This window comes from Macrobrachium rosenbergii, chromosome 50 (genome assembly GCF_040412425.1).
Source record: "Macrobrachium rosenbergii isolate ZJJX-2024 chromosome 50, ASM4041242v1, whole genome shotgun sequence".
NCBI lineage: Eukaryota > Metazoa > Arthropoda > Malacostraca > Decapoda > Palaemonidae > Macrobrachium > Macrobrachium rosenbergii.
In genome coordinates, this window is record NC_089790.1 from 4967750 (window position 1) to 4981742 (window position 13993).

Here is a 13993-nt window from a genome sequence, read left to right on the forward strand (position 1 = left end):
GCGTCTCTGATTGGCCGTCGATAAGACTTTCTGCGTTACGATTGGCTGGGTGTTGGAAGAGCGAGGTTCCTATTGGCGGATGAGTTGCGTGTGGCCAGATGACAGTTTGGGATGGCCAGGCACCAGACTGACGGGTTCGGACGGCGAGCATAGCCCCTCACTTTCTTCAATAATCATTTGATTATTTACAATTTCGCTCTTATCGCTGAGTTTGTCCGTTGCAATCCTTTATGGATGCCACGTAAAGCAAAGAGATATGGTGTATAACGCAGAGACAAAGGAATTAAGGAGGAGGTTTATCGTCCAGCTCGTGTTAAAAACCAGTTTTGCCCTAGATAATTTTAATGAAGAAATAAAACTTTAAAAAAAGATTCTGGCGCTTCGGGTGTTGTGCTACTTGACAGTTGCAAATAAATAAATAAATAGTAGGTGACAACTTCACCTTAATGCAATAAAAAAATAAACACAAATAATGTAAACCGTATCAGAGTGAAAAAAAAAAAAGAGAAGAACGGAAACCAGTCGTGGCGCACACTCTCGCCAAACTGTTGTTATTGAATCTTAAAACGATATTTATAAACTTTAATGTATTCACGCTTTGAGATGTTGCATTTCCTGCTTAAGTAACCCGTCGTAGAATGAAGGCGCCACCGAACTTGGTACCAAACCAGTGCAACAGAAAGTCAAGGCAACGGATTAACGCTTTAAAGAAAGTTCTGGCGCCAAATGGGGAGCGAGCGAGAGAGAGCGAGAGCACTAAAAAAAAATGCTCTTCCAATAGAGGTATCAAGGTACATTCGCCTAAGATAAGAGACGAACAGCTTTTTTGAGCGTTGTATTCCTTGCCGAACTTGGCAATGAGGTTTATCATTGTATGATGCATTATGTATTCAAGCATTAAGTAAAAGCTTTTGTGGATGTTTGTGTCTAAGTAGTACCAAATTTCTCTTTCTCAGGATTAAGAAAAGCGGTGACGAGGAAACATTCGTCCACCATTCTCATTTGATTCCACCTACGTTTTTGCATTTTAATTAATGGACCAGATAATTGCATCAGTAATATGGATCATTCTCTTTTAAAGAAATGTTAAAAGGTTCAGGGTATACATGTATGCATGCAGTTATTAGTCTATTAGCACACAGGGTACACAGTGATAAATAGGGTTGACTTATTCATGAGTTAAAAAAATAAAATAAAATAGAAGTCAGTACAAATCTTGTATAGTTAAAATATCAGGAAGACTGAGGTTGCACGTTGCAGACCTGGTTTATCCTTTGAATGATTAAAAAATTCCGCGTGAAAAACAATATTTTGACTTTTGGAGCGCTACTTTACTGGTGATGCTGATTAAGACTGTATTTTGAAGCAGTTCAGGGTTTTGTTATTTTCAGAATAATAAATAAAAAACCTATGTTGATTTTGTCAACAAAGGACGAAAAAGAGCAATTGATTAAAGTACAGGATTAGAGACCCATTACTTTGAGTGATCCCCAACCTGTTGCTCGCTCAATTTTATTAACTGCAGCTAAAATTCCATTTTATTTTTAAAAAAAATTTTTCCTTAACGATCAGTAAAATAATATTGCCAAGAGAACACATATTATGTACTATATGGAATCATGGTTATATCTGTAAATATGCAACATGAGAGTTATATATATATACATATATATATATATATATATATATATATATATATATATATATATATATATATATATATATATATATATAAATTATAATATATATATATGTATGTGGATTCTGTACATGGTTCGTTTGTTCAGCTTCTTTTTCTTGTCATTATTTGAAGTAGATTACAAAGTTTTGAAATTTATTTGGAAAATTTTGAAAAATTTTTTTTTAGTTTAATATTGCTTATTATTCAATATTAAAGCGAAATGAACGCAATATATTCAATCATATGTTGTCTTAAGAGGCAAATATAATGCGCAGGCCATTATACATATCGATCTATACGTATAAAGAGCAACTTTGGAAAATGTCAGTATCTTCTAAGTAAATACCCGAGTTGAACAAACTTCAACTGCGAATCTTCTCTGCAAGGAATCCAACGTTCAAGATGTCTCATTAATTAAACTGTTCTACAGTTTTCAAAATTATGGTGGTGCTCTCCTACCCAACCAGAAAGCCGCTGGGTGCTCGTCAGTTTATAAAAAAGTTTGGGAACCCCAACATTAGTCCTATATTTGGAAGCTCTTCAGATCGGGATATTGTTCAGCCACGGAGATTGCTGCTAGTATACGTCTAGTGTTTGTTATTGCTATCTTGGACGCTTAGTAAGAGAGAAAAAGTCTGCACGTATAGAATGGACAAGTGAATGCATCGGCGTGAAATACAGAGTCTGTTAAAAATGCGTTTACAAGGCGAATAATAAGTCTAATACATACCATATCAGTTATGAGACTAATGGTGCTAACTCATGTTTACAACACATACACGAATCAAAATAATTTCTCAGAAGTTTTGTTGATTAGTTCATAGAGTCATCCCCATTATATATATAGGTCTATATATATATATATATATATATATATATAATATATATATATATATATATATATATATATATATATATATATATATATATATATATATATATTCTTATGCTGTGGTTTTCATAATGCAGTAATCTCCCCGTGTGTCTGTGTGAGTTGTTGTGTAACTATGGTTTTGTGTTCAGATATGAGTATACCATAAAAGAGTTAGCGTAGGTAAAATGATTAAACGCTGTATGTCTTGAGACGCTGTATAGTTAGAGAGGATGTGAGTGGCGCTAAGAGAGAGAGAACCGTTGTTCGTTGTATAGGGACGCGTTTGTTTAGTCAGTTTCAAAACTTGCTGAGACTATCATTTTCTCCGTTAGTGGACAAGGCACTATGGGCTGCGATCAAAAACATTGTGGGGTGGAAGATTCCATTACAAAAGTTGCCTAATGTCGTTCAGGAATGTTATTAGAAGCGATGTTTTCCATTCTTATTATAATAATTAGAGATTCTCTTGTTCTGAAACTATGTAATGATAAATATTAGTGTTAACTGTAATTCCACTTTGTCTCCAATTATCATTTTAAAGGGTTTTAAAATAAAAACATCGTCTGGGACCTGTTCTTTCCACCCATAGACTGTGCCCTCTGCATCTAAAAGGGGCCCACACTCAGAGACCAAAAAGCGTTGTGGAAAGGAGCTGCGTTTTTCCGCTCCGCTTCTCTCTCTCTCTCTCTCTCTCGCTCGCTCGCTCGCTCGCTCTCGGGATTTTACAAATGTCTTGTTTTAACGTAATTGATATTTTGGTAGACGATGGTCACTCATATTCTTTAACTGTTTAATTCCTTAGTAAATGTGTCTGAGTTATCTGAACAGTATATTTTATTAAGTGTGTGTGTAACGGCGCCTGGTTAAAGACACGAAGCATTTGGTACCAAGGTATTGTAATATAGTTTTTGGGTTCCAGTGCACTGAAAATAATATCTGCAGTGGTTATATTGTAAAGATACCTTTTCACTTTTTTAATATTTTTCGTGTTATATGTTTTATGCTTTATCTTTTGAAGAATTTTTCTTTTATACATATATATGATGTGTTTGCTATTGCCTTAATTTTTGCTTTACATTTTTTGATATTTAATCTTTTGCAGAGTATATTTCTGTCTTTTGTATCCACATTTTTATGATTGATTTATTTGCCTTATTTTGTTTAATACGTGGGAATTAATTTACTTACAGTATATTTCCTTTCAATCAAGTTTTGTTATTTAACAGTTTAAATCTTTCTTGAATAATTTTTATGAATTAATAAATTAATTTCTGATTTAATTTTGACTGATGATTAATTCAGATTTAATCCAATTTTCAAATAATAATAATTTCCCTGAGACTGTTAAATGTCATGTATAATCTTTGAATTTAGAAATAATTTTTTGTATTTAAAATATTATATCAGAGTTTCATTCATTGACCCACCAGTAATTTTGATTTGAATTAGGGATAGAGTGGTAAGTGAGATGTTTTCCTTCAAGTAATTGAAGTGAGCTCGAACCAGGGAAATGAAATAAATAGAAATACTTGAACTTTATAATGTTAATGGAGTGATGCCCTAGATTTTACCTCACACCTGTTTAACGAACTTTATCTGCTTTCTTTCATGATTGATAAGTTTTACAAGGGATCACTGTTGCCTTTAGAGAAATCAGTCGTCTTTATGTGTGATGAGGGTTCAGGTGTCTGGCTTTTGTGAGGTAACTATAATTGTTGAATAAATGGTAAGTTTGGTAATCAAATATCAAGCACTTAGATACCAGGTTTGATTTAAAGAACAGACACTGGACACTCCGGGGTCACCATATATAAATGGTGCACTAGACTGGACCATTTCCCCAATATATAAATGGTGCCTTAGACCCCGGGACAAGCACTTAGATATCAAGTTTGATTTGAAGAACAGACACTGGACACTTCTGTCACAATATATATATATATATATATATATATATATATATATATATATATATATATATATATATATATATATATATATATATATATATATAGAGAGAGAGAGAGAGAGAGAGAGAGAGAGAGAGAGAGAGAGAGAGAGAGAGAGAGAGACTGGTGTATTACACAGGTTGCAGCGAGAATATGGATTACATAACGAGGAAGCGGCACATTTTTTCCTTAATCCATACTGTCCATAGATTTAATTCCTCTTCTGTTATACCCCATATGAGGATGGATAATACTTCCCGTTTTCTGTTGCATCAACATCCAACATCCCCATCAGAAGGTGGGGTAACTAGGCTGAAGCGATATATTTAAGAGTCGATGAGCCTTTTCGACATCGCGCCATCCAAATATAGCGCACCGTCACATCAGATGCAACGTTATGGAATGGAGGAGAAGTACTAGCCAGCGGTAATGGAGTCTTATCTGTGTAATCAAAAACAGTTTGTGTTCGTCAGAGGCGACGGTTCTTAGGGGAAGACAGTAAATTGTGATACTCGACAATCTGCATTGGTACCAAGGTCGTGTGTTGGACATCAACGACTTTTCTCGCCATCCGCGTGAATGGTTTCCCAACATTATTGATTAGAAGGAAGATAGTTATAGTTATCACTCTCTCTCTCTCACCCTTTCTTTCTATACACACACAACATATATATAAATGCTGTATGTATGTGTGTTAATTTAGAGAATTAGACACTGGAAAAGCCTTAAATCACTCTTTCATTAGTTTACTTTAAACCATCATCTGCGCTGAAAGAAAATGGGTGTCAGGCTACGAAATCTTCAGTTTGAGATTGTTTCTTGTTCACTGACAAAATCAACAAACAAGAAACGGATACTTGGAACATAAATTATCCCTGAAATAATTTATCGTAGACACAAGCGTCGCCCATCGCATATACAAGGATCCCTAGGCCTATAAACACAGAGGAGGGGAAGTTAGCGTGAGATACAACGCTACTTTGTTCGATGACGGAGAACTTCATAAATCTATATCTGGGTCTCACTTGAAGAAGAAGAAGAAGAAGAAGAAGAAGAAGAAGAAGAAGAAGAAGAAGAAGAAGAAGAAGAAGAAGAAGAAGGGGGAGGAGGAGGAGGAGGAGGAGGAGAAGATGAAAGTTGATGAGCAGTACACAACATTCTAGTTTGGGTGATTGGGGGCCTTAGAATTATCGGCCGTTACATGGAGGTAAAAAAAAAAATAATTCATATGAATATTCCGAAATTTATTTTTGAAGAGGCGTGCGTCGTCTTCCCAGTTAGGAAGTTGATTAACACCACCTTTAATTTTTATTTTTTTATTTGTTTTGCTCATATAATAAGAGGCGTCATCGCTTACGATAACAAGAGAGTTAGGTAACCAGGCGCCCTCTTCCGTGTGAAAGTAACGATAGCCGAGACTGTCTTTACATTCCATTACTGGTTTTCAGAGCATCAAGCATCAGAATATACTCTTATGCTTTGTGTTCACCGAATAAATAAATAAAAAACCAGAAAATGTCTAAATAAAACGCAGAAGACACGATGACATCTAAATGTCAAAGCGTTATTTGGAATCCTAAAACCGACAAAAAGAAGCAAAAATACTGGACAGGAAACATCCTATTCGCACAATAAACTCTTAAGCTTTTTTCAGAGTGATAAACAAAGAAGCATTTAACTCATATAACAATGCAAAACAATTCCTTTTCGATCTCTTGAAAGCGTATTGTTCAAAGTCTTGCATGCGGGGAACCAGTTAAGGACTAAGCTTCGAATGAAGAAACAGTCTTGTCGGAACTTGCTCCTAGCCGAGTTAGACTGTTAATTATCTTCTTATAATATGGAAACCATTTTAGTAAAATAATTTCAACTGAACAATTACTTAATATAAGAATTTCATTGCGAAGGGGATTCTTTGTGAAAATACATCAAAACTTGCTTTATTTTACAGTGCATGGGAATATTATTGGTTCCGCCATGCATTCTGGAACACGAGTAATTATTTTGAATATTCAAATCTTCTTTAAACATAAAAGGGCTTTTATTTAATACTCATTTATGACTCTTACCCACAGGTATTGGTAAAATGATGATAAAGAAATTTTTAAAATATACGATATTCTTCTTTAGCCGTAATTACCACATACTGTATATATTTTTGCAACAAAGCACAAAGGATGAGAGGGCAGATCCTTTGTATTTCCCACAAGAGACATTATATATATATATATATATATATATATATATATATATATATATATATATATATATATATATATATATATATGTGTGTGTGTGTGTGTGTGTGTGTATAGCTGAATCACGAAAATATGGAACGTGACGAATATATAAATAAAGACAAAATCCACGAAGGAAAGAGAAACACTGGAGTGCTGCGAGGCCTTTCGACTGTCGTCCTTTACTTTAGCAGACGACAGTCGAAAGGCCTCGCAGCACTCCAGTGCTTCTCTTCCTTCGAAAGTTGTCTTTATTTATATACATATACAGTATGTACAATATATATATATATATATATATATATATATATATATATATATATATATATATATATATATATATATATATATATATATATATATATATATATATATATATATATATATATATATATATATATATATACTTGCGCGATGTGTGCGCGTTCGTTTTGTACAGTAGTTCGCGCGTATGATCACAGAGAAGAACACGGACGCCAGTGGAGGAATTAACGCGAGCCAGTAATTTCACCAGAATTCCTGCTTGTCGCAAGTGCATCCCCTAAACGTTTGCGTAAGATACTATAGGGTTAATATGTGCAAATTAGAGGGCGGGAGATCGGAGGACAGACGAGGGAACTGAAAAACAAGATATAAAAAAGACGAGACTAATGACACGACTTTTCCTTAGTTCGTGAAATCCTCCGGCACAACATGGAGAGAGAGAGAGAGAGAGAGAGAGAGAGAGAGAGAGAGAGAGAGAGAGAGAGAGAGAGAGATTTATATTCTAAGCGGACCTGTGAACTGGTAAGTAGTAACAGAATTTCAGATAGAGAGAGAGAGAGAGAGAGGGAGAGAGGGAGAAGGAGAGAGAGAGATTGAAGGAGAGAGAGAGGGAGAGAGAGAGAGAGAGGTTGAGGGAGAGAAAGAGGGGGAGAGAGAGAAAGAGGTTGAGAGAGAGAGAGAGAGAGAGAGAGAGAGAGAGAGAGATGCACCCGACCTCCAGACGCGTTTAATTAGACTCAACAGTTGTATGTTTCCCTAAACTTTGTTGCGCAGAGAATGTTTACCTCGTTTTCCATCTGCTTAGATTGTAGGCAATTTTGCCAGCTTTGTGCAGGCTAATAGACATCCTGTACAAACACACGAGTACACGCGCACACACATTTTACGGATGACAGCAGATTCCAGAGTCTTCTTTTGTATCCGCAGTCATTTTCGTAAAAACAAAGCTTTGCCGCCCGTCAATTTACACTATGACCGATATCCCTATAACGGAAAAACATCGAGCTCTCCGAACCATATCTTACTGATCGTTCATGTTTAGTTAATATTCGCGACAGTTATCTAAAAAAGAAGAAGAATTTTGAGACGATTCGTCAAGATCTGACCCAGTTCCACTTATCATCATCTTCATCATCATCATAGCCTCGAACGTCATGTGACACGAAGGACCTCTGTGAAATTCCGCAGCTCACGTCTTTCTCGTGCTTTGTCTTCCACAAATCTCGGTTGCCTCAGCGGGACAAAAAGTATATCATCACTCTTTCAAAGCAACCCCCTTCACACGTAGGCCCATAAATCCCGCGCCTAGGCGAGATCTATGAGACCGGTAGTTGACATGGTCTAATTATTCCCATTTCAAGCATATTCAAGTTTAACTACCTCCTTCAGGAGCACAATAAAGGGGAAAAGAATGCAAGAATGTGAAAGGTCAGCAGAGAACAGTGTTTTTTCTTTACGGGTGAGGTCCCTTCACCTTCTGACTAAATAGTCTCATAGCAAGGGATGCTTACAAGATTCTACGCCTAGTCCAAGGGTGGCCCAGAGATAACCTCAACTCTAGGCGGGAAATTGCTTGACATGAGATTTGGCAGAGAGAGAGAGAGAGAGAGAGAGAGAGAGAGAGAGAGAGAGAGAGAGAGATGCAATTAGAGCGATATTTATCAAGGATTCGTGCATCCCGCAGGTGGGAGAGGGTACCTGATATATAGCCTACATCACGTAATGCCTTAAAATGACAAATATTATGTATAAGTTATTTTAACGATAACATCTAGTTTCTCCATTGTCACTCAAAATAGGAAAAATCTATAAAAACTTATTTTTTCGTGAATTACGCGGAAAGACGAAAAATATTTGCATCAGATATCACAATTGGGAAAATGAATTCGAGCGTCCATTCTCCCTCATCAGAAAAAGAAGAACGTTACAGGGGAAAAAGAAACAAGAATATCCTCCCTCGATAACAACTTTACCAGTCTATAAACAATATTATCAGCAACTCGAACCGCAATTCCCTCGGGGGAACAGACATGATCGGAATAGAGCCACCCTTTGGAGATCAGACTCTGAACGACGCCTTGTACGTACTCTTCAAGAGAGAGAGAGAGAGAGAGAGAGAGAGAGAGAGAAGGTTGGGTGGGTGTCGGGTTGGCGGAGTAGCAAGCAATATGCCACCATCGCTGTTATTTTGAGATATTAAACATCATCGTCATGTGAATAACTTTCACCTTTTTCGATTCGAGTCGATTATGTTTTTTTGTAACTCTGCTTTAGGTTTCCTCTCTCTCTCTCTCTCTCTCTCTCTCTCTCTCTCTCTCTCTCTCTCTCTCTCTCTCTCTCCCGGTGAACCTGTAAGTCGCGAGAGATTTATACCTTGGGGAGTAACAAGATTCCAACGACTCTGTAATTCAAGACAAAGATTAGAGACCACCTGAATTTTATGACGCAAAATCCAGCAACTCATGAAAACTGCAATAACTCGCCGCTAGGTACAGTACATACATTCCCAGTAGTGGGGCAATACCGTCAGTGCACCTCACGAGGTGCACTGTAGGCATAGTTGAGGTTGTTTGTAGCGTCCCTCCAGCCCCTAAATGCGCCCATTTTATAGCTGTAAGTGCCCCAGTGCTTGGCTTTATGGTCCAGTCTTCATAACTTATCAGTTAGTATCTACTTTGTTTTGAGTAGACAAATAATTTGACACTGGTGAGAACTCTAAACTACAAAAAAATTAAAGTTCTTTGCTGACCACAGTAATGGCAGGTAGGTATACGCCACCCCATTCTGTACCAGTCCACTCTATTATCGTTCATTCCACTTCTTTCAACCGAGTGTCCTGCGCTCACTCAGGCGGGAAACTGGTTCTATTCAATCCCACCTCAAAATCAAATGTTTAGATTAAGATAACTAGAACAGTGAAGCACTGACATCGAGACTTGCTGATAAAAGCAGAATACGAACCACTTTCAACCAAACAGTCAATTCGGCTACCCATGCAAGATCAAGGTAGTGCCCCACTACGTCCTTGCTGGGATAGAAAGGAACCAGTTGTTCTGCTGAGTGAGAAGTGGGCAAGAGACGGAAGTAATGGACAGACAGATTAAAGAAGTACGCCAGAACAGTGAAGATTATATGACAGATCCACTTACTGTTCATGTGACTACAGAATGTTCTTTTCATCCAAGTTCGTATTCTCTCATTTTGCTCTCTGCTACAGAATTGGGTGATTACGCTGGCATACTGGATTGGGTGATGTTTCTTCCCGGTGATAAATAATAGTTCCTTTTCTTTAGCTCTACAGAAACTTATAGTTTCTACAATTAAGCGTGACTGTAGAAAACGGTCAATTTGACAAAGCTTGAATCCAAGTTTAATATTTGTTTATGATTACACCTAACAAGATCAGTGTTTTCGAGAGAAATTTCCAGCTATGAATATAGATATGTATACATAATAAATACGCATACATGTATAAATATATGTATATAGATATTCAATGGTCTGCTCAATTTTCCGTAACCTGAAGTAGGCCTAAACATGGCGCACGTCATCACCCTACGCTATATTCTATCAGAAAAAATTATTTAACTTCAAGATGAAATCAAATTTAAGAGTAAAAGCGAAAGAACCGGGGAAAATAAAAGTTGAGATGGAACCCATCCAAGACGTAATGCGTATATAATACGCAGACAGCCGCGTTGTCATCGGAAAGAACGCAACCTCTCGTGGCTCAAAGTAGTCTCTAAGCGACGTGACGTCACAACTATGCAAAGTGCGGCAGCCTCCTGTCGTCAGTCAGTGGTCGCGGGAACTGATTACCCTCATTACTCTTAGACTTACGACGCCTTTAATTTGCTTAGAATGCTATGCTTAGTGCGCGCTCTTTCTCAAGGGTCTGCTCTTGGGGCAGATAGAGATCGTTAGTCTAGGCTTAGCGGTTATCAGAATCACTCGCCGCTCCAGCAATAACTCATGGGTTCACAGCGTAAATGATATTATGAGGTGGATGCGTAGACGGTCGTTCAGCAATGAGTTACAAACCCGTGATAAAAATTCTTTGTGTGTATGCGTGTGTGTGTGTATGCATCATCTTGGTACACACAAACGAATGATAAGAATTGGTTATGTTCATTATCATAATCTGTATGCACGCAAATTGCTGCAAGCATGCTGTAAACATGTTACCACAGACATACACAAACACATTTACTATATATATATATATATATATATATATATATATATATATATATATATATATATATATATATATATATATATATATATATATATATACACACACACAGACGCCATAGCTCATGTGATCACCCCCACGTGATAAGTAGACACAAATAGTTTTACCCTCATGTAAACAGACGCATCTCTATGTTTACATAAGCACTGAATGCGTTCATGTTTAGTTGAAAAATTCCTTATGAATAAAAATTGTATCGTCGTAGGTCAGTTTTCATCGCAGTAATTATAAGAGCTTTTATCTCTGGTGAGTGGCACAAACACCAAAGTAATATCAAACACGGAATTGCGCTTTCGAGAGAGAGAGAGAGAGAGAGAGAGAGAGAGAGAGAGAGAGAGAGAGAGAGAGAGAGAGAATAACTCTCGGTGGTTTTTTAAAATCATCTTCAAATATTTGGAAAAGGGGAAGCTAACTTTAGCTAACTTTGTTCTCCTTTACATAACTATTTTCCATCAGTTTGGCAAAGGGTGGTGGCTACAGTATGTTAACCACTGGAATAAGTCATCACTATTCTGCTGTGTGCTTATGTCAGTGTAGATATTCTGCTTCCCTCCGGATCTCGTTTTCTTGCTTTATTTTCACCCCTCTTTCCCGATTCTAGAAGACTGTCTTTGTTCTGTCTAAAGCTGAGGTAGTTCCTAGATCTATTCTGGTAAATTGAGCACCTAACCTCGCCCACAGCATATGCATATAGGCTTCCTAAACGCTTGAACAACCCCCGCAGCACAGTAGTGTTACGAAGAGTCGCTGGATGATGTTATATCAGGTTTAATCACGTTTTTGTTGTAGACTATCAAGTCGAGAAGCTTGCTTCCTCCTTCAGATTATTACGCTTTGAAGGAAAGGTAAGTTTTGAATTGCTGTGGATGAGTTGCAACGCGGTCTGTATTTCAGATTTCCTGAAATATCCGTTAAATATCTATATATCGCCCTCCTTAAGGTCCCCAGGCCCCTCTTTTATAATTTTCGTACTTTAGAAACACAATTATAAAAAAACGGCGTTTCATTTACATTGCGTTCATTTCCTCTCTTGCGGAAAACAAATAAAAAAGTTCATATCTTTCAGTGGAGTGCACTTAAGGAATGTGATGAAATCAAGAAGTTCATATGCCATAGTGACTATTGAAGGTAGACCTACATATTTCTGGATAAACTGCCATGAACTGTTGTGTGTACCTCATTTGTTTTTTTTAACCAATTAGTTTGCTTTTCTTATTACCTAGGAAATTAAATTTTTTTTTTCTTAATCCGACTGTTAGCATTCATCATGAGACACTGTACAGTAGGCCTAGGCATCCAGAGACACTGTGCAGTAGGCCTAGGCATCCAGAGACACTGTGCAGTAGGCCTAGAAATAAAGACTTGACGTACACAGATTATTACATTTTCATTTTAAAGTAATTTAACAAGTCAATTGGGTAACTTTAGAGACTCTCGTTGGTACTCCAAAGGGTTTATTCTTGAATGGAAGTGAAAATGAGCAGCCAAGATCTGAGATACGAATCTGGAACCGTGTTGATACATTAACAATAGTTCGTAGAGACGCTTCTTCAAATTGACCATAATTATTTTTCTAGTTTATAGCATTTCTAATACATACCTGCATTTAGAGAGGTATTTACGAGGATTCTGTAATCTGGATACACATCTCTTCTGCATATTCATGTAACTCGTAAAAATCTCCAAATCGCTCCTAGGGTTCCATGTAAAAGGAAGTTTATTATGACGTACTGATTTGTATTTCAATAAACTACAGTAGTCTATCGGAAGTGTAATCTGCGGTACATAACCCGTAAGCTGTTGAGAATCTAGATCCTAAGTGATAAGTTGTTTATTGAGGTTTAAGCCGCGGTGGTCAGATCGCAGCGAGATATTTTTTTCTAATAATGGTTATAGGTTACCACTGTCTGTTATCGTACATCTGGCACCAGGCCGATCTCGGCGGGATAATTGCTCATTTATGGCGATCTCTTGTCTTATCTTCATTATTACGAAGGAAAAGGAAAGGGGGCATTTAATAAAAACTGGGCCTTCTTTATAGCCGGCTATTTATCCGGCCGGCGCGTTGCAAGGCGGCATAACATTCTCTGGTCGGTTCCTGACGACCCGGCGGCCATGGGCAGTTGCTCAACAAGGAGCGGTTTGAACTTCGCAAAACAAGAGTCTTGTACTCGTTTATATAATCCCGTGCCGCTATAAACGAACTACTGTGCAAAAGGACACACAGCCTCGACACATCCTACTTTTTTTTCTATCTTTTATTTGCTTTCATGGCTAAAGCAGGACGCCAAGAGGTAAATATTGACATTCCGGCAACTTAAGATTTATTGTGCCGAGCGTCAAGAGCTTTGTGCGCTAGGAAAACAGAACTACAGTTGATAGTGAGCCTTATCAGAATGGATTCCCGCAGTTTTCTTCTAGTATTTGGACTTTTCTTTATCTAAATGTAAACATCGGCATAAGCTCTGATGTTATAAACATTCAGTGTATAGACTGTTCTGAACATATTGGTGTCTAATCAAGAATAGGTTCTATAAAAATGTTCCATCATGTTCTTTAAAAATAGGACCACTTAACCTTCGGACATCAATGGTCTACCAGTACAGCCATTAATGATGCAAAGGAATTTCAAGGGACAACATTTTAATATCGGTCCAGTATAGATCGTTCACATGCTATTGAAATATTTTCTTTAATAATTTTGTTGGTTTTAAAATATGAGAATGCTTGAAC